We start from the raw sequence: 20,106 nt of genomic DNA on the forward strand, positions 1-20,106 counted from the left end.
TATGGCAGCACTTTTTAACCATGTAAGTATTCCTATTCCAGAACTTAGGTTTGCAAAAGGATCCCATGTCTTAGCAATGTTTCTAGCTTCATCTTGTAATTTGCTTACTTCTTTCCGGTGTTGTGCAATTATATCATAGTAATCCGGTACCTCAATACTTGTGTTATGAAACCAGGTACAACACTCATAATCTTCTGTGTTTTCACATATCCCTGTTAAAGCAGCACTCATGCTTTCTATGGCTAACTCGTGTAGTTCTAATTGTTTTCTAATTGCCCTAGTTTCTATATTTAAATTAGTAATATCCTCAGAATTCTTTTCCATTACTTCATCAATGATTCCAGTGTATTTATTCAACCTTTTCATGAAGTCTATTCCCCACCCAGTCCATGAGGGGAACCAAGCCCATGCCATATCTTTTTCAAGAAATAACTCTCTTTTATTGCGGTGTTTGAGGGGGTACCTGGGATGCATGCTAGCTTCAAGGAGGTGTCTTCCCTTGCTATCTCCTACTACGCCCATGATGGGGACTAGGGCTGCGAGATAACACCATCCTTGGGGTTCAGTGGGGATCCAAGGGTGACAGATTTTTCCACAACAAATATAAATACTGTTCCCTAGAGCTAAAGATCGTTTGTTGAATATTGTCATCATTTCATCAGAAAGACTGGAAAAGGTTAAACTCGACAATAATTGTCCTACTGTGGAACCGGAACTGGAGCTAAGAAAGTTTATCAGAGTGGTGTTTAGGTCAGATTCTGAAGTGTGAAAGAAAGGACTTTCAATTGATGTCATTGAAAAGTTAATGTTAGCTTGTTGGCAAACTTCAGCTCCGTTTGTGGAGTTTCCCAACCTAAAACACCAGTCTGGGAAATGACTTCTACCAATAATCTGGAAAGTAAGGGTATTATTTGAAAGCATTCTTGTGACAGTTGTAAGAACGACAGGAGGAGTGCCATTAAGGAGAGGGGTGAAGTTTAGAGGTACGGCCATTAAGGGGATCCTAGCCGTGCTAGGATGGAGTTTACTACATATCCAACATTTTTCAAATCCAGACTTCTGGGCGTAGCTATATTTAAACTTCAATAATAACATTTTATCGGTAAAACTTTCTGAGTATTCATTTCTCTTGTGTCTGTCATGTGTGTTATTCATATTATTCTGTTGTAGAGTGTTAGAGGCTCCACAAATACTCTTTATGGGTCCCAAATCTTCAGGATGATAAATACAGTTAGTTATCAGCAAAGTTGGCAGGAACACAATCAGGGCAGCCCAGCATAAGAGGCACAAGGCCTTCCCAGAAGTCCGTGGTGAAATAAGCAAAGTCATCTTGTTCAGAGTCTTGACTATCTGCTTCACTTCTCTGTGCTTTATCTTTGTCTTTGCCTTGCTTCTTAGGTTCCTGGTTGACCTTCTTTACACGACTTGCATGAATCCAGGCCTGTTGTCCCTCTACCAGAATAGCTGTGCGGGTAACTGCGATCACTGTGGTTGGGGGTCCAAAGGGATACTCCTGTTTCTTGGTGCGTTTCAATTGCTGGACCACCACGGTGTCACCCACCTGAAAAGGGTGTGTAGGTTCCTGTGAAGAAGAAGGAGAGGTGCGAGCAACGTTCCTTTCAACTTGATCCAAAGTTTCAATAAGTTTTTTTACATATTCTTCCTGAATAAGATCTAGGTCCCCTCTTTCTATCATAAGTGGCTGTCTGGCCCATGGGGTGGGGAATGGCCTACCCATTAAGACTTCAAAAGGAGAGTATCCTGTCTTTTTAGAGGGTGTCATTCTTATCTCGGCTAGTACAGCTGGGAGGACCTTCTTCCAATTTGCATACGTACCTCCAGTGGCCTTCCTGATCTTATCCTTAATGGTTCTGTTCATCCTTTCCACTATACCTGAACTCTGGGGGTGGTAAGGAATATGAAATTTCCATTCTATTTTCAGTGTTTTTACCAGGTCTTGACAAACTTTGGCCACAAATGCAGGACCATTGTCAGAATTGATCTGTAGTGGGCAACCCCACCTTGGAATAATTTCTTGTATCAGAATCCTCACTACTGTTTGTGCATCTTCCTTTGTAGTTACAAATATCTCCAACCATCTCGAAAATACGTCCAAAATTACGAGCAAGAATTCTTGTCTTTTACCTAGTTTGGGCATGTGTGTGAAATCTATCTGCAGGTGAGTGAATGGTGTAGATGGATATATCAGATGTTCATGTTTTACTTTGTGAGGGTTCCTAGGGTTATTCCGAATGCATGTGATGCATCTGGAAACATATGCCTTTACAAGAGAGGGAAGACCTGGAATGTAAAAATCCTTATCCAAAAGTTCACATGTGACTTTCCACCCTCTGTGACCTATCCCATGGTATTGTGAAATAAAAATGGGTGCGCTGGCTACAGGGATACATGGTCTCCCCTCTTGGCAGACAAGGTCAGTTTCTGGGCTTGTCTGCACACCTGCTGAGTTCCATTGCTGGATGTCTTGGTCTGTGGCATATGCTTGGAGGTCACGCAATGTTTGATCCAAAAGAGGAATTTCTGGTGAGAGTAATGGCATTTGTGTGTTTGCAGGCTGTGTGAATGCTGCTTCTCTTGCTGTTTTGTCAGCTAAGGCGTTGCCTTTGGCTATGTCATCCTGTTGCCCTGTATGTGCCCTACAGTGTAATATAGCTATGGACCTTGGCAATTGTATAGCTTCTAGCAAACTTGTGACAAGCGTGGAGTGTGAGATGGATTTACCATCTGCTGCTATGTAGCCCCGCCTTTTCCATATAACTCCAAAATCGTGTGCAACGCCGTAAGCGTACTTGGAGTCTGTGTAAATGTTGACATCCTGCCCTTCAAAAAGCTGACAAGCTCTAGTAAGAGCTATAAGTTCTGCAGCTTGTGCTGATTGGAATGGGACAGGGTTTGCTTCCAGTATTTTATCAGGCAGCTGAACAACAGCATACCCTGCATGGTATGTATTATCATTTGGTCTTGAACAAGACCCATCCACGAAGACATTCTGTGCTCCAAGGAGAGCAGTTGAAGACATGTCTGGTCTCGGGGATGTGTCTTGGTGGATGAGGTCCATGCATTCATGTTGAGGCACTACCTCATCTTCTTCACCTTTCAAGCCTAGCAAGGCATTTAGGATTGGAACTGGGCCAGAAGTGGGAGAGGCATATTTTATCTCAAGTTTTGGGTTAGAAAGTAAAATGACTTCATAACCGCTCAGCCTCTGGGCTGACATGTGCTGGGTATGGATGTTTTTTAGTAGGATGGATACATTGTGAGTGGTATGCAGTGTGGTGGCATGTCCTAGAGTGAATGATGTAGCCAATTCCACGACCATCGCACACGACGCAAGAGCTCTGAGACATGCGGGCATGCCCTGTACCGGCATAGGCACAACCTTTGAAAAAAACGCAATAGGGCGGAGTTTGCCCCCATGCTCCTGGGCCAGGACCCCCGCCATAGTTTTACAATTGTCCCTTGCAAACAAGTGAAACATTTTCCCATATTCAGGTAGTCCAAGTCCAGGAGCTGTGACCATTGCAGTTTTAAGATACACAAAAGCATTGTACATTTCATCATTCCATTTCACACAATCTGGCATGTCAGTACCTGTGGCTTGCCTCAGGAGATTATCATAGTAGGAACAATCAGGTATCCATTGGCGGCAGTAACCAATCATACCAAGAAAGGATAGCATGTCCTTCTTAGTAAGTGGGCGGGGCAGACCCACGAGAGCCTCAGCTCTCTTGTGACTGATTTTCCTTTCTCCTTTGGAGAGTACAAAACCAAGGTATTCAACAGTTTCCTGACACCATTGTAGCTTTTTCTTAGAAACCTTGTGACCATTGTCTGCTAACCAATTTAACAGATCTAAACCATCATTTTTACATGCTTTCTGGCTTGGACTACACAACAACAAATCATCAACATATTGAAGTAGGACGGAACCATGGCGGGGTGCCCAGGACCGCAGGGTTGCTTGGAGGGCCACTGTATATACTACAGGGGAGTCTACATATCCCATGGGCATTCGACACCACGTCATTTGCCTTTTTCTGAAACTGAACGAGAAAATAGGTTGTGTCTCTTCGTCAACAGAAACTGAAAAAAATGCATTACAAAGGTCAATGACCGAAAAATACTCTGCATCGGATGGTATGGAGGTTAGGAGTGATGGCACGTCAGGCACTATGGGAGCAATGGGTACCACTAGGTTGTTTATAGCTCTGAGGTCTTGTACAAACCTGTAAGAGCCATCCGGCTTCTTTACTGGGTTAATGGGGGTGTTGTAGGGTGAGAGTATCTCTTTAAGAATTCCTTGCTGCAGGAACCTTTCTACCATTGGAGCAACTCCTTCCTCTTTTTCTTTTGAAATGGGGTATTGTTTGTGATAAACCGGCTGTGCCCACGATTTTAAAGTTGCCTTGTATGGGGTACAAGAAATAAGACCTACATCCAAGGAGCTTTTAGACCATACCGGATCATCTGGTGGAGGGAGATCACTATCCTCAGTGTAATATATTGGTATTACCTTGGAGTGTACGAAGACCCCTCCTTCAGTGGTCATTTTCAGTGTTATACCCAATCTTCCCATCAAATCTCTTCCCAAGAGGTTCACGGGACAGTTTGGTATAATCCTGAAACAATGATGCAAGACTGTTGCACCTTCCCCTTCACCATCACTTACTGGTAAAGGCGGTGTTTTGTATGTTTTGGTAAGTATCCCATTAATTCCCATAGAAGGTTCAGCAATTTTGGTCTCACCTCTGTAGTAGTCCTCACTGAGGGTGCTCCGAGTCGCTCCTGAATCGGTTAAAAACGGAACAGGCCTATATTTAACATATAAGGTCACAATTGGTTGCTCATTGTAAGAGTGTGAGATCAAGGGAAATGCTGGGATACTACCTTCTGGGCAGCTTCATTTCAGTTGCTGTTGATTCCACTGTATAGGGAATCGGGGACCCTGTTGTTTTGGGGCAACTTGATTCTGTTGGCTAGATTGGGGTCCCTGTGTATGCATTTGATCTTGATCTTGAGTATTCGGGTCATTCCATTCATAAGGACATTGATTTCTCCAGTGCCCCTCCTGTCCACAGTTAAAACAACATGTGCGTGACTGCTGGGGGGGTTTGGAAAAACCATGTCCTTTCCCTCTTATTTTTCCTCTTCCTCTGCCTCTACCTCTATTTCCACTGTCCCATTGTCCACCATTAACTTGGGGAGGCTGGGCTTGCACTCCACCCTGATAATGGGTACTCACTGCTTTCTCTTTTATTACATCAAAACACCCTGCTGCTTCTTTCTGTATTAAAGTTTCCTGAAATTGGTCAATCGTCTGTGTGGTCCATTCCGATATCATCTGTTTGACCACCAAGGCGAACTGGGGTTTTAGATTATTCATATAAGTTTGAATAAACAAAGCTCCCACATCAGTAGTTGTAGCTAATCCAGCTTCTGTTGTCCAATTTTCATGAAACCTTTTCCAGAACTCAACTACAGTCTCTCCTGACTTTTGTTTGCATGCTATGGCAGTAGGGAGGGAACTTTTATTTTTAAATACTCTCATCATTTCAGTCTCTAATTCCGTCCACATGGTGTTCCTACCTGGTACTGTGTTTAACCCATATGTTCCCGCATTTCTAGTGTCAATAGTGTTTATAGTTGCAACATTTGCCCAGTTCCAGGAACTGGTGTGTCCTATGATGCCATCAATGATAAGACGCATATCTTCCTGTGTGTAATTTCTACCCTTACAGGCCTTTTTTAAGTAAGTTAAAGTACCTCCTGCAGAGGCGGTGGGTTTGGGGCAATGTTTTACTATCCTGTCAATGTCCTCAATGTCTATTGCCTTTTTCAATATTTCATTTCCAATGGTCATGAAAGGCGCTTGGAGATTAGGGTTACAATATACAGCTCCACTCTTTGTTTTAGGGGGACTGAATATTTTATCCCTATCAGCGTTTTCCTGTTCTTCCTCCTGCTCTTGGCCAGGTGGTGAAACTACCTCTCCTATAGCTCCCTGATCTTCTGGTTCAGTTACCTGGACTTGGGCTCCCGCTTCTCTCCTCTGTGGGTGCTGTCTATCTTGTTGTGGAGCAGGAACGATCTGCTGTTGTGGTTGTGGAGCGGGAGGGACCTGCCGTTGTCTGGTTGCATAATGTCCAGCCAGAAGATCAATATCTTCCTTTGCTAAACTTGGATAGACATGTACATATGCGGGTGGAGGATGACTGACTGTTGGCAGAGATGGGGCTGTTGGGTCAGGGAAAACTCTCTTTCTATCGGCTTCTTCTCTATGTTTCTGGTCATAATCTTCCTTACTTAGACATTTGGTGGGCTTTTTCTGTTTCTTATTTTCCCTCTCAAACCAATATGGGGCGTATTTTAACCAGTTCTCCCCTCCCTTTTCCATATAATCCATATCCCATTGGGGATCCCCAGGGTACCAAGGGAAAGTTCTCTTATCTCCTAAACACAATCCTTTAATCATATCCATATGAAAATTATCATTGTTACCATTCCGGGAAAAAGGGTCTACACTGTGCATGGTTTCGGTCCATCCCGCTAAATTTGAAACCCATGGGACTATAAATTCATAATTAGTACCACAAACTCTGGCTACAAAATCTTTACATGTTTCTCCTGGGTTGGGAAGAGGGGGAGGATCTTCTTTACCTTGTTTCTGACCCATATTGACAGTGGGAGCCGACTGTTTTACCACGCAGCCTTCTGACCCACACAACAGATAATCTTATAGTTTTTAAGCAATAGAAAGAATAAGCAAAAGATTTTGGGGTCACCGGAGTCTATTTCCTCATTAACCTTCTCATATTTCTTCCCAAAAGAAATGTATCTATATATGTGTATGCAGTACTGCTTATCTTTGTGGATTTCCCAAAAACCCTCCAATATTAACCTCTGGCGTGATCCTATCCCCTACTAATTTATGGGTCTAGAAAAACATTAAATCAGAGCTGGGGTAAGGAATATTTTGTCAATAAAGACAAATTAAAAACTTACCCTTAAGCTGATGTTTGCTTAATGTTTTCTAATCCCGGACGAGCCCCCAGTTGTAGGGAAATTCAGCTTCTAGGACCACCCAGATAGGTTCAGGTAATGCAGGAAGACTTCCGTAGACCCCCAGGCCCGGAGATATCAATAAGTGAAACAGGAAACTGGTTTGCTGTGTTCACTTGTAATACCTGTTTATTCAATACCAGATGCCGGCTTATATGCTGTCTAGGGATAACAAGGGAGGAGTTTCTGAAGTGTTACACGTATACAGAAGAAATAGCTTCAGTCAATATTTTACTTATTAGCTGATGCCATGAGCCAAATTTTTACATCATCTTTACTACAAAATATATGTATTCTTGAACAGATGTCGTTATCTTATCTAAAACAAACGTAAGCCTGAGCTAAATCAAACTCCACAGTCTTAATATATATATGTCAAAATGACCTCGAGAACATTTCTATAGATAACACTAGAAACATGTGTGAGTTTCAACTTAAGCTCATATCTGAATTCAAGAGTGGTCATGTAACACATAAAATCTAATACAAAATGGAGTCTATCTTGCTATCGTTCCTTACAGTCGCCAAAGCCAACAACATAATGGAAAAAAGCCTACGGCACCTGGTATTCCCAGGCGGACTCCCATCCAGGTACTAACCAGGCCCGACGCTGCTTAGCATCCAAGATCAGACGAGATCGAGCGCATTCAGGGTGATGTGGCCGTAGGTGAACTTGCACCCTACTTACAACTCTCTTGACAAAAGCCAAGGTGGTCAGCTCGGGCAATCGAGAGGAAAAATACAGCAGGTCGCCAAAGCCAACAACATAATGGAAAAAAGCCTACAGCACCTGGTATTCCCAGGCGGTCTCCCATCCAAATACTAACCAGGCCCGACCCTGCTTAGCATCCGAGATCAGACGAGATCGAGCGCATTCAGGGTGATGTGGCTGTAGGCGATCTTGCACCCTACTTACAACTTTCTTGACAAAAACCAAGGTGGTCACCTCGGGCAATCAAGAGGAAAAATACAGCAGGTCGCCAAAGCCAACAACATAATGGAATAAAGCCTACGGCACCTGGAATTGCCAGGCGGTCTCCCATCCAGGTACTAACCAGGCCTGACCCTGCTTAGCATCCAAGATCGAGCGCATTCAGGGTGATGTGGCTGTAGGCGATCTTGCACCCTACTTAGAACTCTCTTGACAAAAGCCAAGGTGGTCACCTCGGGCAATCGAGAGGAAAAATACAGCAGGTCGCCAAAGCCAACAACATAATGGAAAAAAGCCTACGGCACCTGGTATTCCCAGGCGGTCTCCCATCCAGGTACTAACCAGGCCCGACCCTGCTTAGCATCCGAGATCAGACGAGATCGAGCGCATTCAGGGTGATGTGGCTGTAGGCGATCTTGCATCCTACTTACAACTCTCTTGACAAAAGCCAAGGTGGTCACCTCGGGCAATTGAGAGGAAAAATACAGCAGGTCGCCATAGCCAACAACATAATGGAAAAAAGCCTACGGCACCTGGTATTCCCAGGCGGTCTCCCATCCAGGTACTAACCAGGCCCAACCCTGCTTAGAATCCGAGATCAGACGAGATCGAGCGCATTCAGGGTGATGTGGCTGTAGGCGATCTTGCACCCTACTTACAACTCTCTTGACAAAAGCCAAAGTGGTCACCTCAGGCAATCAAGAGGAAAAATACAGCAGGTCGCCAAAGCCAACAACATAATGGAAAAAAGCCTACGTTACCTGGAATTCCCAGGCGGTCTCCCATCCAGGTACTAACCAGGCCCGACCCTGCTTAGCATCCAAGATCAGACGAGATCGAGCGCATTAAGGGTGATGTGGCCGTAGGCAATCTTGCACCCTACTTACAACTCTCTTGACAAAAGCCAAGGTGGTCACTTCGGGCAATCGAGAGGAAAAATACAGCAGGTCGCCAAAGCCAACAACATAATGGATAACAGCCTACGGCACCTGGTATTCCCAGGCGGTCTCCCAACCAGGTACTAACCAGGCCCGACCCTGCTTAGCATCCGAGATTAAACAAGATCGAACGCATTCAGGGTGATGTGGCCGTAAGCAATCTTGCACCCTACTTACAACTCTCTTGACAAAAGCCAAGGTGGTCACCTCGGGCAATCGAGAGGAAAAATAGAGCAGGTCACCAAAGCCAACAACATGATTGAAAAAAGCCTACGGCACCCGGTATTCCCAGTCGGTCTCCCATCCAGGTACTAACCAGGCCCGACCCTGCTTAGCATCCGAGATCAGACGAGATCGAGCGCATTCAGGGTGATGTGGCCATAGGCGATCTTGCACCCTACTTACAACTATCTTGACAAAAGCCAAGGTGGTCACCTCGGCCAATCGAGAGGAAAAATACAGCAGGTCGCCAAAGCCAACAACATAATGGAAAAAAGCCTACAGCACCTGGTATTCGCAGGTGGTCTCCCATCCAGGTACTAACCAGGCCCGACCCTGCTTATCATCCGAGATCAGACGAGATCGAGCGCATTCAGGGTGATGTGGCCGTAGGCGATCTTGCACCCTACTTACAACTCTCTTGACAAAAGCCAAGGTGGTCACCTCGGGCAATCGAGAGGAAAAATACAGCAGGTCGTCAAAGCCAACAACATAATGGAAAAAAGCCTACTGCACCTGGTATTCCCAGGCGGTCTCCCATCCAGGTACTAACCAGGCCCGACCCTGCTTAGCATCCGAGATCAGACGAGATCGAGCGCATTCAGGGTGTTCTGGCTGTAGGCGACCTTGCACCCTACTTACAACTCTCTTGACAAAAGCCAAGGTGGTCACCTCGGGCAATCGAGAGGAAAAATACAGCAGGTCGCCAAAGCCAACAACATAATGGAAAAAAGCCTACGGCACCTGGTATTCCCAGGCGGTCTCCCATCCAGGTACTAACCAGGCCCGACCCTGCTTAGCATCCGAGATCAGACGAGATCGAGCGCATTCAGGGTGATGTGGCCGTAGGCAGTCTGGCACCCCACTTACAACTCTCTTGACAAAAGCCAAGGTGGTCACCTCGGGCAATCGAGAGGAAAAATACAGCAGGTCGCCAAAGCCAACAACATAATGGAAAAAAGCCTACAGCACCTGGTATTCCCAGGCGGTCTCCCATCCAAATACTAACCAGGCCCGACCCTGCTTAGCATCCAAGATCAGACGAGATCGAGCGCATTCAGGGTGATGTGGCTGTAGGCGATCTTGCACCCTACTTACAACTTTCTTGACAAAAACCAAGGTGGTCACCTCGCGCAATCGAGAGGAAAAATACAGCAGGTCGCCAAAGCCAACAACATAATGGAATAAAGCCTACGGCACCTGGAATTGCCAGGCGGTCTCCCATCCAGGTACTAACCAGGCCTGACCCTGCTTAGCATCCGAGATCAGACGAGATCGAGCGCATTCAGGGTGATTTGGCCGTAGGCGATCTTGCTCCCTACTTACAACTCTTTTGACAAAAGCCAAGGTGGTCACCTCGGGCAATCAAGAGGAAAAATACAGCAGGTCGCCAAAGCCAACAACATAATGGAAAAAAGCCTACGGCACCTGGTATTCCCAGGCGGTCTCCCATCCAGGTACTAACCAGGCCCGACCCTGCTTAGCATCCGAGATCAGATGAGATCGAGCGCATTCAGGGTGATGTGGCCGTAGGCGACCTTGCACCCTACTTACAACTCTCTTGACAAAAGCCAAGGTGGTCACCTCGGGCAATCGAGAGGAAAAATACAGCAGGTCGCCAAAGCCAACAACATAATGGAAAAAAGCCTACGGCACCTGGTATTCCCAGGCGGTCTCCCATCCAGGTACTAACCAGGCCCGACCCTGCTTAGCATCCGAGATCAGACGAGATCGAGCGCATTCAGGGTGATGTGGCCGTAGGCGATCTTGCACCCTACTTACATCTTTCTTGACAAAAGCCAAGGTGGTCACCTCGGGCAATCGAGAGGAAAAATACTGCAGGTCGCCAAAGCCAACAATATAATGGAAAAAAGCCTACGGCACGTGGTATTCCCAGGTGGTCTCCCATCCAGGTACTAACCAGGCCCGACCCTGCTTAGCATCCGAGATCAGACGAGATCGAGCGCATTCAGGGTGATGCGGCCGCAGGCGATCTTGTACGTTACTTACAACTCTCTTGACATAAGCCAAGGTGGTCACCTCGGGCAATAGAGAGGAAAAATACAGCAGGTCGCCAAAGCCAACAACATAATGGAAAAAAGCCTACGGCACCTGGTATTCCCAGACGGTCTCCCATTCAGGTACTAACCTGGGTCGACCCTGCTTAGCATCCGAGATCAGACGAGATCGAGCGCATTCAGGGTGATGTGGCTGTAGGCGATCTTGAACCCTACTTTCAACTCTCTTGACAAAAGCCAAGGTGGTCACCTCGGGCAATCGAGAGGAAAAATACAGCAGGTCGCCAAAGCCAACAACATAATGGAAAAAAGCCTACGGCACCTGGTATTCCCAGGCGGTCTCCCATCCAGGTACTAGCCAGGCCCGACCCTGCTTAGCATCCGAGATCAGACGAGATCAAGCGCATTCAGGGTTATGTGGCCAAAGGCGATCTTACACCCTACTTACAACTCTCTTGACAAAAGCCAAGGTGGTCACCTCGGGCAATCGAGAGGAAAAATACAGCAGGTCGCCAAAGCCAAAAACATAATGGAAAAAAGCCTACGGCACCTGGTATTCCCAAGCGGTCTCCCATCCATGTACTAACCCGGCCCGACCCTGCTTAGCATCCGAGATCAGACGAGATCAAGCGCATTCAGGGTTATGTGGCCAAAGGCGATCTTACACCCTACTTACAACTCTCTTGACAAAAGCCAAGGTGGTCACCTCGGGCAATTGAGAGGAAAAATACAGCAGGTCGCCATAGCCAACAACATAATGGAAAAAAGCCTACGGCACCTGGTATTCCCAGGCGGTCTCCCATCCAGGTACTAACCAGGCCCAACCCTGCTTAGAATCCGAGATCAGACGAGATCGAGCGCATTCAGGGTGATGTGGCTGTAGGCGATCTTGCACCCTACTTACAACTCTCTTGACAAAAGCCAAGGTGGTCACCTCAGGCAATCAAGAGGAAAAATACAGCAGGTCGCCAAAGCCAACAACATAATGGAAAAAAGCCTACGTTACCTGGAATTCCCAGGCGGTCTCCCATCCAGGTACTAACCAGGCACGACCCTGCTTAGCATCCAAGATCAGATGAGATCGAGCGCATTAAGGGTGATGTGGCCGTAGGCAATCTTGCACCCTACTTACAACTCTCTTGACAAAAGCCAAGGTGGTCACTTCGGGCAATCGAGAGGAAAAATACAGCAGGTCGCCAAAGCCAACAACATAATGGATAACAGCCTACGGCACCTGGTATTCCCAGGCGGTCTCCCAACCAGGTACTAACCAGGCCCGACCCTGCTTAGCATCCGAGATTAAACAAGATCGAACGCATTCAGGGTGATGTGGCCGTAAGCAATCTTGCACCCTACTTACAACTCTCTTGACAAAAGCCAAGGTGGTCACCTCGGGCAATCGAGAGGAAAAATAGAGCAGGTCACCAAAGCCAACAACATGATTGAAAAAAGCCTACGGCACCCGGTATTCCCAGTCGGTCTCCCATCCAGGTACTAACCAGGCCCGACCCTGCTTAGCATCCGAGATCAGACGAGATCGAGCGCATTCAGGGTGATGTGGCCATAGGCGATCTTGCACCCTACTTACAACTATCTTGACAAAAGCCAAGGTGGTCACCTCGGCCAATCGAGAGGAAAAATACAGCAGGTCGCCAAAGCCAACAACATAATGGAAAAAAGCCTACAGCACCTGGTATTCGCAGGTGGTCTCCCATCCAGGTACTAACCAGGCCCGACCCTGCTTATCATCCGAGATCAGACGAGATCGAGCACATTCAGGGTGATGTGGCCGTAGGCGATCTTGCACCCTACTTACAACTCTCTTGACAAAAGCCAAGGTGGTCACCTCGGGCAATCGAGAGGAAAAATACAGCAGGTCGTCAAAGCCAACAACATAATGGAAAAAAGCCTACTGCACCTGGTATTCCCAGGCGGTCTCCCATCCAGGTACTAACCAGGCCCGACCCTGCTTAGCATCCGAGATCAGACGAGATCGAGCGCATTCAGGGTGTTCTGGCTGTAGGCGACCTTGCACCCTACTTACAACTCTCTTGACAAAAGCCAAGGTGGTCACCTCGGGCAATCGAGAGGAAAAATACAGCAGGTCGCCAAAGCCAACAACATAATGGAAAAAAGCCTACGGCACCTAGTATTCCCAGGCGGTCTCCCATCCAGGTACTAACCAGGCCCGACCCTGCTTAGCATCCGAGATCAGACGAGATCAAGTGCATTCAGGGTGATGTGGCCGTAGGCAATCGTTAGCCCTACTTACAACTCTCTTGACAAAAGCCAAGGTGGTCACCTCGGGCAATCGAGAGGAAAAATACAGCAGGTCGCCAAAGCCAACAACATAATGGAAAAAAGCCTACGGCACCTGGTATTCCCAGGCGGTCTCCCATCCAGGTACTAACCAGGCCCGACCCTGCTTAGCATCCGAGATCAGACGAGATCGAGCGCATTCAGGGTGATGTGGCCGTAGGCAGTCTGACACCCCACTTACAACTCTCTTGACAAAAGCCAAGGTGGTCACCTCGGGCAATCGAGAGGAAAAATACTGCAGGTCGCCAAAGCCAACAATATAATGGAAAAAAGCCTACGGCACGTGGTATTCCTAGGTGGTCTCCCATCCAGGTACTAACCAGGCCCGACCCTGCTTAGCATCTGAGATCAGACGAGATCGAGCGCATTCAGGGTGATGCGGCCGCAGGCGATCTTGTACGTTACTTACAACTCTCTTGACATAAGCCAAGGTGGTCACCTCGGGCAATAGAGAGGAAAAATACAGCAGGTCGCCAAAGCCAACAACATAATGGAAAAAAGCCTACGGCACCTGGTATTCCCAGACGGTCTCCCATTCAGGTACTAACCTGGGTCGACCCTGCTTAGCATCCGAGATCAGACGAGATCGAGCGCATTCAGGGTGATGTGGCTGTAGGCGATCTTGAACCCTACTTTCAACTCTCTTGACAAAAGCCAAGGTGGTCACCTCGGGCAATCGAGAGGAAAAATACAGCAGGTCGCCAAAGCCAACAACATAATGGAAAAAAGCCTACGGCACCTGGTATTCCCAGGCGGTCTCCCATCCAGGTACTAGCCAGGCCCGACCCTGCTTAGCATCCGAGATCAGACGAGATCAAGCGCATTCAGGGTTATGTGGCCAAAGGCGATCTTACACCCTACTTACAACTCTCTTGACAAAAGCCAAGGTGGTCACCTCGGGCAATCGAGAGGAAAAATACAGCAGGTCGCCAAAGCCAAAAACATAATGGAAAAAAGCCTACGGCACCTGGTATTCCCAAGCGGTCTCCCATCCATGTACTAACCCGGCCCGACCCTGCTTAGCATCCGAGATCAGACGAGATCAAGCGCATTCAGGGTTATGTGGCCAAAGGCGATCTTACACCCTACTTACAACTCTCTTGACAAAAGCCAAGGTGGTCACCTCGGGCAATTGAGAGGAAAAATACAGCAGGTCGCCATAGCCAACAACATAATGGAAAAAAGCCTACGGCACCTGGTATTCCCAGGCGGTCTCCCATCCAGGTACTAACCAGGCCCAACCCTGCTTAGAATCCGAGATCAGACGAGATCGAGCGCATTCAGGGTGATGTGGCTGTAGGCGATCTTGCACCCTACTTACAACTCTCTTGACAAAAGCCAAGGTGGTCACCTCAGGCAATCAAGAGGAAAAATACAGCAGGTCGCCAAAGCCAACAACATAATGGAAAAAAGCCTACGTTACCTGGAATTCCCAGGCGGTCTCCCATCCAGGTACTAACCAGGCCCGACCCTGCTTAGCATCCAAGATCAGATGAGATCGAGCGCATTAAGGGTGATGTGGCCGTAGGCAATCTTGCACCCTACTTACAACTCTCTTGACAAAAGCCAAGGTGGTCACTTCGGGCAATCGAGAGGAAAAATACAGCAGGTCGCCAAAGCCAACAACATAATGGATAACAGCCTACGGCACCTGGTATTCCCAGGCGGTCTCCCAACCAGGTACTAACCAGGCCCGACCCTGCTTAGCATCCGAGATTAAACAAGATCGAACGCATTCAGGGTGATGTGGCCGTAAGCAATCTTGCACCCTACTTACAACTCTCTTGACAAAAGCCAAGGTGGTCACCTCGGGCAATCGAGAGGAAAAATAGAGCAGGTCACCAAAGCCAACAACATGATTGAAAAAAGCCTACGGCACCCGGTATTCCCAGTCGGTCTCCCATCCAGGTACTAACCAGGCCCGACCCTGCTTAGCATCCGAGATCAGACGAGATCGAGCGCATTCAGGGTGATGTGGCCATAGGCGATCTTGCACCCTACTTACAACTATCTTGACAAAAGCCAAGGTGGTCACCTCGGTCAATCGAGAGGAAAAATACAGCAGGTCGCCAAAGCCAACAACATAATGGAAAAAAGCCTACAGCACCTGGTATTCGCAGGTGGTCTCCCATCCAGGTACTAACCAGGCCCGACCCTGCTTATCATCCGAGATCAGACGAGATCGAGCACATTCAGGGTGATGTGGCCGTAGGCGATCTTGCACCCTACTTACAACTCTCTTGACAAAAGCCAAGGTGGTCACCTCGGGCAATCGAGAGGAAAAATACAGCAGGTCGTCAAAGCCAACAACATAATGGAAAAAAGCCTACTGCACCTGGTATTCCCAGGCGGTCTCCCATCCAGGTACTAACCAGGCCCGACCCTGCTTAGCATCCGAGATCAGACGAGATCGAGCGCATTCAGGGTGTTCTGGCTGTAGGCGACCTTGCACCCTACTTACAACTCTCTTGACAAAAGCCAAGGTGGTCACCTCGGGCAATCGAGAGGAAAAATACAGCAGGTCGCCAAAGCCAACAACATAATGGAAAAAAGCCTACGGCACCTAGTATTCCCAGGCGGTCTCCCATCCAGGTACTAACCAGGCCCGACCCTGCTTAGCATCCGAGATCAGACGAGATCAAGTGCATTCAGGGTGATGTGGCCGTAGGCAATCGTTAGCCCTACTTACAACTCTCTTGACAAAAGCCAAGGTGGTCACCTCGGGCAATCGAGAGGAAAAATACAGCAGGTCGCCAAAGCCAACAACATAATGGAAAAAAGCCTACGGCACCTGGTATTCCCAGGCGGTCTCCCATCCAGGTACTAACCAGGCCCGACCCTGCTTAGCATCCGAGATCAGACGAGATCGAGCGCATTCAGGGTGATGTGGCCGTAGGCAGTCTGACACCCCACTTACAACTCTCTTGACAAAAGCCAAGGTGGTCACCTCGGGCAATCGAGAGGAAAAATACAGCAGGTCGCCAAAGCCAACAACATAATGGAAAAAAGCCTACAGCACCTGGTATTCCCAGGCGGTCTCCCATCCAAATACTAACCAGGCCCGACCCTGCTTAGCATCCGAGATCAGACGAGATCGAGCGCATTCAGGGTGATGTGGCTGTAGGCGATCTTGCACCCTACTTACAACTTTCTTGACAAAAACCAAGGTGGTCACCTCGGGCAATCGAGAGGAAAAATACAGCAGGTCGCCAAAGCCAACAACATAATGGAATAAAGCCTACGGCACCTGGAATTGCCAGGCGGTCTCCCATCCAGGTACTAACCAGGCCTGACCCTGCTTAGCATCCGAGATCAGACGAGATCGAGCGCATTCAGGGTGATGTGGCCGTAGGCGATCTTGCTCCCTACTTACAACTCTTTTGACAAAAGCCAAGGTGGTCACCTCGGGCAATCAAGAGGAAAAATACAGCAGGTCGCCAAAGCCAACAACATAATGGAAAAAAGCCTACGGCACCTGGTATTCCCAGGCGGTCTCCCATCCAGGTACTAACCAGGCCCGACCCTGCTTAGCATCCGAGATCAGATGAGATCGAGCGCATTCAGGGTGATGTGGCCGTAGGCGACCTTGCACCCTACTTACAACTCTCTTGACAAAAGCCAAGGTGGTCACCTCGGGCAATCGAGAGGAAAAATACAGCAGGTCGCCAAAGCCAACAACATAATGGAAAAAAGCCTACGGCACCTGGTATTCCCAGGCGGTCTCCCATCCAGGTACTAACCAGGCCCGACCCTGCTTAGCATCCGAGATCAGACGAGATCGAGCGCATTCAGGGTGATGTGGCCGTAGGCGATCTTGCACCCTACTTACAACTTTCTTGACAAAAGCCAAGGTGGTCACCTCGGGCAATCAAGAGGAAAAATACTGCAGGTCGCCAAAGCCAACAATATAATGGAAAAAAGCCTACGGCACGTGGTATTCCCAGGTGGTCTCCCATCCAGGTACTAACCAGGCCCGACCCTGCTTAGCATCCGAGATCAGACGAGATCGAGCGCATTCAGGGTGATGCGGCCGCAGGCGATCTTGTACGTTACTTACAACTCTCTTGACATAAGCCAAGGTGGTCACCTCGGGCAATAGAGAGGAAAAATACAGCAGGTCGCCAAAGCCAACAACATAATGGAAAAAAGCCTACGGCACCTGGTATTCCCAGACGGTCTCCCATTCAGGTACTAACCTGGGTCGACCCTGCTTAGCATCCGAGATCAGACGAGATCGAGCGCATTCAGGGTGATGTGGCTGTAGGCGATCTTGAACCCTACTTTCAACTCTCTTGACAAAAGCCAAGGTGGTCACCTCGGGCAATCGAGAGGAAAAATACAGCAGGTCGCCAAAGCCAACAACATAATGGAAAAAAGCCTACGGCACCTGGTATTCCCAGGCGGTCTCCCATCCAGGTACTAGCCAGGCCCGACCCTGCTTAGCATCCGAGATCAGATGAGATCAAGCGCATTCAGGGTTATGTGGCCAAAGGCGATCTTACACCCTACTTACAACTCTCTTGACAAAAGCCAAGGTGGTCACCTCGGGCAATCGAGAGGAAAAATACAGCAGGTCGCCAAAGCCAAAAACATAATGGAAAAAAGCCTACGGCACCTGGCATTCCCAAGCGGTCTCCCATCCATGTACTAACCAGGCCCGATCCTGCTTAGCATCCGAGATCAGACGAGATCAAGCGCATTCAGGGTTATGTGGCCAAAGGCGATCTTACACCCTACTTACAACTCTCTTGACAAAAGCCAAGGTGGTCACCTCGGGCAATCGAGAGGAAAAATACAGCAGGTCGCCAAAGCCAAAAACATAATGGAAAAAAGCCTATGGCACCTGGTATTCCCAGGCGGTCTCCCATCCATGTACTAACCAGGCCCGACCCTGCTTAGGATCCGAGATCAGATGAGATCGAGCGCATTCAGGGTGATGTGGCCATAGGCGATCTTGCACCCTACTTACAACTCTCTTGACAAAAGCCAAGGTGGTCACCTCGGGCAATCGAGAGGAAAAATACAGCAGGTTGCCAAAGCCAACAACATAATGGAAAAAAGCCTATGGCACCTGGTATTCCCAAGCAGTCTCCCATCCAGGTACTAACCAGGCCCGACCCTGCTTAGCATCCGAGATCAGACGAGATCGAGCGCATTCAGGGTGATGTGGCCGTAGGCGATCTTGCACCCTACTTACAACTCTCTTGACAAAAGCCAAGGTGGTCACCTCGGGCAATCGAGAGGAAAAATACAGCAGGTCGCCAAAGCCAACAACATAATGGAAAAAAGTCTACGGCACCTGGTATTCCCAGGCGGTCTCTCATCCAGGTACTAACCAGAACCGACCCTGCTTAGCATCGGAGATCAGACGAGATCGAGCGCATTCAGGGTGATGTGGCTGTAGGCGATCTTGCACCCTACTTACAACTCTCTTGACAAAAGCCAAGGTGGTCACCTCGGGCAATCAAGAGGAAAAATACAGCAGGTCGCCAAAGCCAACAACATAATGGAAAAAAGCCTACGGCACCTGGTATTCCCAGGCGGTCTCCCATCCAGGTACTAACCAGGCCCGACCCTGCTTAGCATCCGAGACCAGACGAGATCGAGTGCATTCAGGGTGATGTGGCCATAGGCAATCTTGAACCCTACTTACAACTCTCTTGACAAAAGCCAAGGTGGTCACCTTGGGCAATCGAGAGGAAAAATACAGCAGGTCGCCAAAGCCAACAACATAATGGAAAAAAGCCTACGGCACCTGGTATTCCCAGGCGGTCTCCCATCCAGGTACTAACCAGGCCCCACCCTACTTAGCATCCGAGATCAGACGAGATCGAGCACACTCAGGGTGATATGTACGTAGGCGATCAGGCGATCATGCGATCTTGCACTCTACTTACAACTTTCTTGACAAAAGCCAAGGTGGTCACCTCGGGCAATCGAGAGGAAAAATACAGCAGGTCGCCAAAGCCAACAACATAATGGAAAAAAGCCTACGGCACCTGGTATTCCCAGGCGGTCTCCTATCCAGGTACTAACCAGGCCCGACCCTGCTTAGCATCCGAGATCAGACGAGATCGAGTGCATTCAGGGTGATGTGGCCGTAGGCGACCTTGCACCCTACTTACAACTCTCTTGACAAAAGCCAAGGTGGTCACCTCGGGCAATCGAGAGGAAAAATACAGCAGGTCGCCAAAGCCAAAAACATAATGGAAAAAAGCCTACGGGACCTGGTATTCCCAGGCAGTCTCCCATCCAGGTACTATCCAGACCCGACCCTGCTTAGCATCTGAGATCAGACGAGATCGAGCGCATTTAGGGTGATGTGGCCGTAGGCAATCTTGCACCCTACTTACAACTCTCTTGACAAAAGCCAAGGTGGTCACCTCGGGCAATCGAGAGGAAAAATAATGCAGGTCGCCAAAGCCGAAAACATAATGGAAAAAAGCCTACGGCACCTGGTATTCCCAGGCGGTCTCCTATCCAGGTACTAACCAGGCCCGACCCTGCTTAGCATCCGAGATCAGACGAGATCGAGCGCATTCAGGGTGAAGTGGCCGTAGGCGATCTTGCTTCCTATTTACAACTCTCTTGACAAAAGCCA

General features: G+C 48.4%; 30 non-coding genes and 24 pseudogenes across 30 annotated transcripts; all 54 read right to left on the reverse strand.

Moving 5' to 3' along the window:
* Positions 1-7,630: 7,630 nt before the first annotated feature.
* Positions 7,631-7,749, reverse strand: LOC143978326 (5S ribosomal RNA; annotated as a pseudogene).
* Positions 7,750-7,858: 109 nt separating this feature from the next.
* Positions 7,859-7,977, reverse strand: LOC143976306 (5S ribosomal RNA). Its single transcript, XR_013272620.1, has one exon. It is a non-coding gene; the product is annotated as a 5S ribosomal RNA (ribosomal RNA).
* A 327-nt stretch (positions 7,978-8,304) lies between these two features.
* Positions 8,305-8,423, reverse strand: LOC143976505 (5S ribosomal RNA). The gene has a single exon (XR_013272809.1). It is a non-coding gene; the product is annotated as a 5S ribosomal RNA (ribosomal RNA).
* Positions 8,424-8,532: 109 nt separating this feature from the next.
* On the reverse strand, positions 8,533-8,651 carry LOC143977365 (5S ribosomal RNA). The gene has a single exon (XR_013273647.1). It is a non-coding gene; the product is annotated as a 5S ribosomal RNA (ribosomal RNA).
* Positions 8,652-8,760: 109 nt separating this feature from the next.
* LOC143978255 (5S ribosomal RNA) lies at positions 8,761-8,879 on the reverse strand (annotated as a pseudogene).
* Positions 8,880-8,988: 109 nt separating this feature from the next.
* Positions 8,989-9,107, reverse strand: LOC143978872 (5S ribosomal RNA; annotated as a pseudogene).
* Positions 9,108-9,216: 109 nt separating this feature from the next.
* LOC143976602 (5S ribosomal RNA) lies at positions 9,217-9,335 on the reverse strand. Its single transcript, XR_013272903.1, has one exon. It is a non-coding gene; the product is annotated as a 5S ribosomal RNA (ribosomal RNA).
* Positions 9,336-9,444: 109 nt separating this feature from the next.
* On the reverse strand, positions 9,445-9,563 carry LOC143976917 (5S ribosomal RNA). The gene has a single exon (XR_013273208.1). It is a non-coding gene; the product is annotated as a 5S ribosomal RNA (ribosomal RNA).
* Positions 9,564-9,672: 109 nt separating this feature from the next.
* On the reverse strand, positions 9,673-9,791 carry LOC143977347 (5S ribosomal RNA). Its single transcript, XR_013273630.1, has one exon. It is a non-coding gene; the product is annotated as a 5S ribosomal RNA (ribosomal RNA).
* A 109-nt stretch (positions 9,792-9,900) lies between these two features.
* Positions 9,901-10,019, reverse strand: LOC143977284 (5S ribosomal RNA). Its single transcript, XR_013273569.1, has one exon. It is a non-coding gene; the product is annotated as a 5S ribosomal RNA (ribosomal RNA).
* A 109-nt stretch (positions 10,020-10,128) lies between these two features.
* LOC143977044 (5S ribosomal RNA) lies at positions 10,129-10,247 on the reverse strand. The gene has a single exon (XR_013273330.1). It is a non-coding gene; the product is annotated as a 5S ribosomal RNA (ribosomal RNA).
* Positions 10,248-10,356: 109 nt separating this feature from the next.
* Positions 10,357-10,475, reverse strand: LOC143977943 (5S ribosomal RNA; annotated as a pseudogene).
* A 109-nt stretch (positions 10,476-10,584) lies between these two features.
* On the reverse strand, positions 10,585-10,703 carry LOC143980067 (5S ribosomal RNA). Its single transcript, XR_013274212.1, has one exon. It is a non-coding gene; the product is annotated as a 5S ribosomal RNA (ribosomal RNA).
* A 109-nt stretch (positions 10,704-10,812) lies between these two features.
* LOC143977295 (5S ribosomal RNA) lies at positions 10,813-10,931 on the reverse strand. The gene has a single exon (XR_013273580.1). It is a non-coding gene; the product is annotated as a 5S ribosomal RNA (ribosomal RNA).
* A 109-nt stretch (positions 10,932-11,040) lies between these two features.
* On the reverse strand, positions 11,041-11,159 carry LOC143977723 (5S ribosomal RNA; annotated as a pseudogene).
* Positions 11,160-11,268: 109 nt separating this feature from the next.
* Positions 11,269-11,387, reverse strand: LOC143977659 (5S ribosomal RNA; annotated as a pseudogene).
* Positions 11,388-11,496: 109 nt separating this feature from the next.
* LOC143978432 (5S ribosomal RNA) lies at positions 11,497-11,615 on the reverse strand (annotated as a pseudogene).
* A 109-nt stretch (positions 11,616-11,724) lies between these two features.
* Positions 11,725-11,843, reverse strand: LOC143978870 (5S ribosomal RNA; annotated as a pseudogene).
* A 109-nt stretch (positions 11,844-11,952) lies between these two features.
* On the reverse strand, positions 11,953-12,071 carry LOC143977366 (5S ribosomal RNA). Its single transcript, XR_013273648.1, has one exon. It is a non-coding gene; the product is annotated as a 5S ribosomal RNA (ribosomal RNA).
* A 109-nt stretch (positions 12,072-12,180) lies between these two features.
* Positions 12,181-12,299, reverse strand: LOC143978362 (5S ribosomal RNA; annotated as a pseudogene).
* A 109-nt stretch (positions 12,300-12,408) lies between these two features.
* Positions 12,409-12,527, reverse strand: LOC143978873 (5S ribosomal RNA; annotated as a pseudogene).
* A 109-nt stretch (positions 12,528-12,636) lies between these two features.
* On the reverse strand, positions 12,637-12,755 carry LOC143976603 (5S ribosomal RNA). The gene has a single exon (XR_013272904.1). It is a non-coding gene; the product is annotated as a 5S ribosomal RNA (ribosomal RNA).
* A 109-nt stretch (positions 12,756-12,864) lies between these two features.
* Positions 12,865-12,983, reverse strand: LOC143977369 (5S ribosomal RNA). The gene has a single exon (XR_013273651.1). It is a non-coding gene; the product is annotated as a 5S ribosomal RNA (ribosomal RNA).
* Positions 12,984-13,092: 109 nt separating this feature from the next.
* Positions 13,093-13,211, reverse strand: LOC143977348 (5S ribosomal RNA). The gene has a single exon (XR_013273631.1). It is a non-coding gene; the product is annotated as a 5S ribosomal RNA (ribosomal RNA).
* A 109-nt stretch (positions 13,212-13,320) lies between these two features.
* On the reverse strand, positions 13,321-13,439 carry LOC143976325 (5S ribosomal RNA). The gene has a single exon (XR_013272639.1). It is a non-coding gene; the product is annotated as a 5S ribosomal RNA (ribosomal RNA).
* A 109-nt stretch (positions 13,440-13,548) lies between these two features.
* On the reverse strand, positions 13,549-13,667 carry LOC143977306 (5S ribosomal RNA). Its single transcript, XR_013273591.1, has one exon. It is a non-coding gene; the product is annotated as a 5S ribosomal RNA (ribosomal RNA).
* Positions 13,668-13,776: 109 nt separating this feature from the next.
* LOC143978901 (5S ribosomal RNA) lies at positions 13,777-13,895 on the reverse strand (annotated as a pseudogene).
* A 109-nt stretch (positions 13,896-14,004) lies between these two features.
* On the reverse strand, positions 14,005-14,123 carry LOC143977660 (5S ribosomal RNA; annotated as a pseudogene).
* Positions 14,124-14,232: 109 nt separating this feature from the next.
* Positions 14,233-14,351, reverse strand: LOC143978433 (5S ribosomal RNA; annotated as a pseudogene).
* Positions 14,352-14,460: 109 nt separating this feature from the next.
* On the reverse strand, positions 14,461-14,579 carry LOC143978871 (5S ribosomal RNA; annotated as a pseudogene).
* Positions 14,580-14,688: 109 nt separating this feature from the next.
* On the reverse strand, positions 14,689-14,807 carry LOC143977367 (5S ribosomal RNA). Its single transcript, XR_013273649.1, has one exon. It is a non-coding gene; the product is annotated as a 5S ribosomal RNA (ribosomal RNA).
* A 109-nt stretch (positions 14,808-14,916) lies between these two features.
* LOC143978094 (5S ribosomal RNA) lies at positions 14,917-15,035 on the reverse strand (annotated as a pseudogene).
* Positions 15,036-15,144: 109 nt separating this feature from the next.
* On the reverse strand, positions 15,145-15,263 carry LOC143978874 (5S ribosomal RNA; annotated as a pseudogene).
* Positions 15,264-15,372: 109 nt separating this feature from the next.
* LOC143976604 (5S ribosomal RNA) lies at positions 15,373-15,491 on the reverse strand. The gene has a single exon (XR_013272905.1). It is a non-coding gene; the product is annotated as a 5S ribosomal RNA (ribosomal RNA).
* Positions 15,492-15,600: 109 nt separating this feature from the next.
* Positions 15,601-15,719, reverse strand: LOC143977370 (5S ribosomal RNA). The gene has a single exon (XR_013273652.1). It is a non-coding gene; the product is annotated as a 5S ribosomal RNA (ribosomal RNA).
* A 109-nt stretch (positions 15,720-15,828) lies between these two features.
* On the reverse strand, positions 15,829-15,947 carry LOC143977349 (5S ribosomal RNA). The gene has a single exon (XR_013273632.1). It is a non-coding gene; the product is annotated as a 5S ribosomal RNA (ribosomal RNA).
* Positions 15,948-16,056: 109 nt separating this feature from the next.
* On the reverse strand, positions 16,057-16,175 carry LOC143976326 (5S ribosomal RNA). The gene has a single exon (XR_013272640.1). It is a non-coding gene; the product is annotated as a 5S ribosomal RNA (ribosomal RNA).
* A 109-nt stretch (positions 16,176-16,284) lies between these two features.
* LOC143977317 (5S ribosomal RNA) lies at positions 16,285-16,403 on the reverse strand. The gene has a single exon (XR_013273602.1). It is a non-coding gene; the product is annotated as a 5S ribosomal RNA (ribosomal RNA).
* A 109-nt stretch (positions 16,404-16,512) lies between these two features.
* LOC143976308 (5S ribosomal RNA) lies at positions 16,513-16,631 on the reverse strand. The gene has a single exon (XR_013272622.1). It is a non-coding gene; the product is annotated as a 5S ribosomal RNA (ribosomal RNA).
* Positions 16,632-16,740: 109 nt separating this feature from the next.
* Positions 16,741-16,859, reverse strand: LOC143977924 (5S ribosomal RNA; annotated as a pseudogene).
* A 109-nt stretch (positions 16,860-16,968) lies between these two features.
* LOC143980079 (5S ribosomal RNA) lies at positions 16,969-17,087 on the reverse strand. Its single transcript, XR_013274224.1, has one exon. It is a non-coding gene; the product is annotated as a 5S ribosomal RNA (ribosomal RNA).
* Positions 17,088-17,196: 109 nt separating this feature from the next.
* Positions 17,197-17,315, reverse strand: LOC143977328 (5S ribosomal RNA). Its single transcript, XR_013273613.1, has one exon. It is a non-coding gene; the product is annotated as a 5S ribosomal RNA (ribosomal RNA).
* Positions 17,316-17,424: 109 nt separating this feature from the next.
* Positions 17,425-17,543, reverse strand: LOC143977724 (5S ribosomal RNA; annotated as a pseudogene).
* A 109-nt stretch (positions 17,544-17,652) lies between these two features.
* Positions 17,653-17,771, reverse strand: LOC143977661 (5S ribosomal RNA; annotated as a pseudogene).
* A 109-nt stretch (positions 17,772-17,880) lies between these two features.
* LOC143978198 (5S ribosomal RNA) lies at positions 17,881-17,999 on the reverse strand (annotated as a pseudogene).
* A 109-nt stretch (positions 18,000-18,108) lies between these two features.
* Positions 18,109-18,227, reverse strand: LOC143979431 (5S ribosomal RNA; annotated as a pseudogene).
* A 109-nt stretch (positions 18,228-18,336) lies between these two features.
* Positions 18,337-18,455, reverse strand: LOC143977465 (5S ribosomal RNA). The gene has a single exon (XR_013273741.1). It is a non-coding gene; the product is annotated as a 5S ribosomal RNA (ribosomal RNA).
* Positions 18,456-18,564: 109 nt separating this feature from the next.
* LOC143977175 (5S ribosomal RNA) lies at positions 18,565-18,683 on the reverse strand. The gene has a single exon (XR_013273459.1). It is a non-coding gene; the product is annotated as a 5S ribosomal RNA (ribosomal RNA).
* Positions 18,684-18,792: 109 nt separating this feature from the next.
* Positions 18,793-18,911, reverse strand: LOC143979558 (5S ribosomal RNA; annotated as a pseudogene).
* A 109-nt stretch (positions 18,912-19,020) lies between these two features.
* LOC143979899 (5S ribosomal RNA) lies at positions 19,021-19,139 on the reverse strand. The gene has a single exon (XR_013274111.1). It is a non-coding gene; the product is annotated as a 5S ribosomal RNA (ribosomal RNA).
* Positions 19,140-19,248: 109 nt separating this feature from the next.
* Positions 19,249-19,367, reverse strand: LOC143978509 (5S ribosomal RNA; annotated as a pseudogene).
* A 125-nt stretch (positions 19,368-19,492) lies between these two features.
* On the reverse strand, positions 19,493-19,611 carry LOC143979723 (5S ribosomal RNA). The gene has a single exon (XR_013274074.1). It is a non-coding gene; the product is annotated as a 5S ribosomal RNA (ribosomal RNA).
* A 109-nt stretch (positions 19,612-19,720) lies between these two features.
* On the reverse strand, positions 19,721-19,839 carry LOC143979228 (5S ribosomal RNA; annotated as a pseudogene).
* A 109-nt stretch (positions 19,840-19,948) lies between these two features.
* Positions 19,949-20,067, reverse strand: LOC143976930 (5S ribosomal RNA). The gene has a single exon (XR_013273221.1). It is a non-coding gene; the product is annotated as a 5S ribosomal RNA (ribosomal RNA).
* Between the last annotated feature and the right edge of the window lie 39 nt (positions 20,068-20,106).

Source organism: Lithobates pipiens, unplaced genomic scaffold, assembly GCF_037356315.1.
Source record: "Lithobates pipiens isolate NorthernLeopardFrog02 unplaced genomic scaffold, aLitPip1_a1.2 Scaffold_13, whole genome shotgun sequence".
NCBI lineage: Eukaryota > Metazoa > Chordata > Amphibia > Anura > Ranidae > Lithobates > Lithobates pipiens.